Below are 5,139 nucleotides of genomic sequence, written 5' to 3'. Positions count from 1 at the left end.
AAATACAGATGCCTGGGGCCCACCCCATTCTTGCTAAGAATTCCCTGAATTGGGACCTGAGAGTCTGGTCCTACACCAGTATTCTTTCTTTCTTTCTTTTTTTTTTTTTCTCTACATTTTAAAAAATCAAAGTATAGTTGAATTACAATGTTGTGTTAGTTTCAGGTGTGCAGTAAAGTGGTTCAGTTATACATACACACACACACATACATACGTGTATGTGTATATATGTGTGTGTGTATGTATTCTTTTTCAGTTTCTTTTCGATTTAGGTTATTACAAGATACTGAATATAGTTCTTTGTGCTATACAGTAGGCCCTTGTTTATCTATTTTGTTATCTTTTTATTGAAGCATAGTCAATTTACAATGTTGTGTTAATTTCTGGTGTGCAGCATAGTAATTCATTTATACATACAAATATATATATTCCTTTTCATACTCTTTTTCATTATAAGCTATTACAAAGTATTGAATTTAGTTCCCTGTGCTGTATAGTAGGACCTTGTTGTATAGTAGTTAGTATATACAAATCCAGAACTCCCAATTTATCCCTCCCCACTCCCTTTTCCCCCAGTAACCGTAAGTTTGTTTTCTATGTCTGTGAGTCTGTCTCTGTTTTATAAGTAAGATCACTTTTGTCCTTTTCTTAGATTCCTTATATAAGTGACATCATATGGCATTTTTCATTCTCTTTCTGGCTTACTTCACTTAGTATGACATTCTCCAGGTCCATCCATGTTGCTGCAAATGTCATTTTTCTGTTCTTTTTTATGGCTAAGTAGTATTCCATTTTATAAATATACTACAACTTCTTTATCCTGCCATCTGTTGATAGACATTTACATTGCTTCTTGCCTTGTCCATCTACACCAGTATTCTTAAAGGGTAGTCACAGACCAGTGGCCTCATGAACACCTGGGAACTTCTTATAAATGCAAATTCTCCCTCTCTACCCCAGACTTTGGAGATGGGGCCCAGTAACTGTGTTTTGACAACCCTCCAAGTGATTCTGATGCCCACAAAAGTCTGAGAACCACTGCCCTCAGTGATTTTGAGATAGACTCCAGTGTGGGAGCCACTGAGCCAAGGGACCTTCCAGTTCTCATTCCAGCTGCAGCTCCTTTGGGCAGCCCAGTGCCGCCCAAGAGGTAAGGAGAAAACCCTGCAACATCATCAGTCTTCTCTAGGGGACTGGCATGTTGAAAGGGAGGAGCTGGAATGCACAACTTCTCCAGGCTATTGGTATATCTGCCATTGGTTTCTGCTGGCTGCTAGACCACTAGCCAGCCAAAGGCCCTTCTGAAAGGTGCTATTCAAAGTTGTTAGGTGAACAAACACCATTGCTTTTTTCCTTTCCCCTGCACCTGGAGCTGTGACCAGAACCGTTGGCTGCTGCCTCTGTGGCCCCAGGAGAGGGTCAGAGTAAAAGAAGCTCCTGCTGGGGAGCTGGGCCTCTGGGAGCGGGCTGGCCAGAGGGCAAGGAAGAGGGGCTGCCTGCCAGAAAATAGGCCCAATTTCTTGGAGTGAGAAAACCAATCCCTTGTCTGTGTCCTTAGCACGGTGCTTGCATTTAAAAGGTGCCTGAATGGTGCACCGTGCTGATCGCTCACCAGATGGCCTCTGGGGGTCTCCCAGTCTGAGGGGGACACATGGACAGGCCAACCGTCCTCAGACAATCCAACCTCAACATTAGAACCAAGATGGGAACCTATGTTACAGCCCAGTCGAGGGGCAGGGCACTTTGTGGGGAGCTGTGGACCTTCATGGTTGCAGACAGAGCAGAGATTTGCGTCTGTCCTGCACTCGGTGGCCCACACCACGTGACCAAAGCAGGGCTCCGAGCTGAGCTGGCCGCTGCACAGAGGGAACCACACAGCTGTGCGTCCTCTCTCGGGGGTCTGTGCTCTTAATCACTTCCGCAAGGCAGTATGAGTCCTGGGTTCTGATTTCGGGTTATTTTTTTTAACCTCCCATCCTTTGATTCACTCGAAGGCTAGGAATAAACCCACTGGTATGTTATAAAATCATAAGGCTTTGACTTGTTGAATTTGAATCCCAGAAGGAGTCAACACGCACTCTCTCCCCACTCATAGCCCCATCTTACCAGCAGGGGGACTAGGTACCTTCCATGCCCTTTCCCAGCCTCAGTCTTTCTACCTGCGGAATGGGAATGACACTGTCACCCTCACAATGCCCTGATACCACGTTACAGGCATTTAACAAATTCTAAGCTCCTACTTACTCTCTCCTTTAGGCTGAAGAAGCCAGTGCCCCAAGTCCATAAAGTGGTAGAAGTGGGGCCTGAGTCCAGACGTTACTGAAGGCAAGTTTGTGAGCCCGACGCACCGCGAGGCCAAACAAATGGAAATGTCGGAGTTTGGAGCAGAGAAAGGTTTACTGAGGGCCAATCATGGAAAACGGGGTGGCTCATGCCCAAGAAAACCCTGAACTCCCTGAAGGGTTTCAGCAAAGTATATTTAAAGGCCTCATAAGGCGGAGGGTGTCACAGGGTACGTGATCAGCTCGTGCACAATTCTCTGATTGGTTGATTCTCTGATTGGTAACAGAACAGTCAGCACTATAAACCCCTAAGTGCCAGAAGGTCTGGGGCCATACATTCTCCATCATCAAGTAGTTAATTTCTTCCCTTCTGTAGTGGTTTTAGGCGTCTGAAAAACTCAGGAAATATACAAGAGATGCTATTATCTGGGTACTTCAGAAAGGAGCTGCGGCAGAGGACGGGGGAGGGAATCTGAACCTGGAAGACCCTCCAGGGTCCTGCTGAGTTACAAAAAAGCAGAGTGAAGATGAAGGCAGAGATGGTAGTGATGCAGCTACAAGCCAAGGAATGCCAAGAATTGCTGGGAGCCACAAGAAGTTAGGAAAAGGTAAGAAAAATTCCTTCCCTGAAGTCTTCAGAGGGAGTGTGGCCCTTCTGATACCTTGATTGCAGACTTCTGGCCCCTGGAACAGTGGAAAAATACACTTCTGTTGCTTGAAGACACAGAGATGGCCGTAACTTGTGCTGGCAGCCTTAGGAAACTAAGATGCCCGTCCTCCTCCCAAACCCGAAGCATGGCTGCTGACCCCTCCCTAGCCGGCCCAGTTCCCATCAGCAGCCTCTGCATCCTCCCTGGTCTCCACCTTCACCTGGCTCTCCAAAAAGTAAAATAATGTATTACACGTGAATCATGCTTTATCAACGATATCAGTTTTCACTCAGCTCTCACAGCCGCCTGGAGAGCTTTCAGTTTTGTTGACTCAACTTCATAGATGTGGAAACGAGACAGGAAGGGGGCAGGGCACAGCCATTTAAGGAATAAAACAGCAGTTAACACCAGGATGGTGAAAAATTCAACCCCCAGTAGGCCTTGAGGCTCAAGATGGTGGGAGATTCGACTTCCCTGAGTTTCATTCTATGCTCACTGTAACACAGTAACATGGTGACTAACAAGCCCACAGGCACCATGACAGTCCCAGGGCTGGCCACAGTAGGTCAAAGGGTGGGAAATGGCCAACTTCCTGGGAATCCCCGCCCCTTCCCCAGGGTGCTTAGACTGGTCCTTCCACTTGTTAGCATATGAAGCTATCATGCCCACAGAAACTGGCAACACTGCCCCTCACAAACGCCCTCTCTCTCTCCCTCTTCAGAGACACAGCCTACACTCTGTCTAAGGAGTGTGTACCTATTTTTACTCTAACCTGAGCACCCAACTCCCATGCCTCGTGGCCTTTCTCTTGCCTTTTGATGCATCTCTCTAAATAAATCTACCTTTACTCAACTGTGGCTCGCTCTTGAATTCTTTCCTGTGTGAAGCCAAGGACCCACACTTGGCAGGGCACATCGCGGGGAGTCACCTGAGGCCTGGGACACAGCCCTCCTCACACCCCACATCCATTTTTCCTGCATCAGAAACTTCCAGCCCTTAGGCATCCACTTACTCTTCTTCGGAAAACAAAGTCCTGATATGTGTCTGCCTTATCAGAACTAACAGCCCTGGGAAATGTCTGGCCTCACCGCAGCTCAGGCCGACTTGTCACAGCCCACGTCTCCTCCTTATCGGAGTCATCGTTCCACTCCCTTGCTTATGTCAGCCCATGTCTCCATCTTACTGGAGTCGTAAAGCCACTCTCCTCCCTTATGCCAAAGCCCCCTTCCTGGCTTACAGCCAATCAGAAATCTGTTCCCCTGTCCCTCTGTGCTCACAGCCCCTTCCTCACTGAAAGGCCCTGCACATTCACACTTGGGGTCACACAGGCACCTCTTGTCTGTGTGGCCCTCTTCTGCCCGTAGCAGCGGACTATTACACTTTTCCTTTGTTCTTAGACTTCTTGCCTTTGGCAAATTCTTTTTTTCTTTTTAATTGAGGTACAGTCAGCTCACAGTGCTGTGTCAATTTCTGGTGCACACGCAACGCTTCAGCCATACCTGAACATACATATATTCGTTTTCATGTTCTTTTTCAACGTAAGCTACCACAAGACGTTGAATACAGTTCCCTGTGCGCTACAGTATAACCTTGTTTATCTATTTTATATATTCCAGTCAGCATCTGCAAATCTTGAAGTACACTGCCCTCGGACAGAGGACGTAGATATTAAACTGACAAGAATAGACACTACAGTTGATCTTAGCCAAAAGGCCGAGAAGCGATGCCTTTGGTCAATTCTTTTACCACCCATGACACCGGCCTGCCACGTCTCCCCGCCAAAAACTGAGGACCAGAGAGATTAAATGGACTATCCTGTGATCTCATGAAAGAGCCAAGGATGGACAGAGAGATTCTGACTTTATGCCAGGGTTCTTTTTCTTTAAGCTTTTGTTGTTGTTGTTGCTGTTGTGAAGTATAATAACACACATACATAAAAATGCACAGAACACAGATGTATGGCTCAGGGTCAGCAACACTCACATACCCACTAATGAGGTCAAGGAAGGGGATGCTGCCAGCTCCCAGGCACCCCCTGTCAGTCACTCTTCCCTCCCTCCGCCCCAGGGTGAGCGCTGTCCTTTGCCAGGCCAGTGCTCTCTTCACCAGACCATGCATTCCAAATTGACCTTTATGTCAGTAAGAATCAACGAACGCTGCAGTAAAAAGGCAGAAACCTGTGTGCTGGGGAAACACTCCAGGCTTCT

At 47.2% G+C, this 5,139-nt stretch overlaps 1 pseudogene; it reads right to left on the bottom strand.

The window, feature by feature from the left end:
* Positions 1-4,537: 4,537 nt before the first annotated feature.
* LOC116278338 (U2 spliceosomal RNA) lies at positions 4,538-4,657 on the bottom strand (annotated as a pseudogene).
* Between the last annotated feature and the right edge of the window lie 482 nt (positions 4,658-5,139).

The sequence above is a fragment of the Vicugna pacos genome, chromosome 23 (assembly GCF_048564905.1).
Source record: "Vicugna pacos chromosome 23, VicPac4, whole genome shotgun sequence".
Classification (NCBI taxonomy): Eukaryota; Metazoa; Chordata; class Mammalia; order Artiodactyla; family Camelidae; genus Vicugna; species Vicugna pacos.
This window is presented reverse-complemented; position numbering and strand designations above follow the sequence as displayed.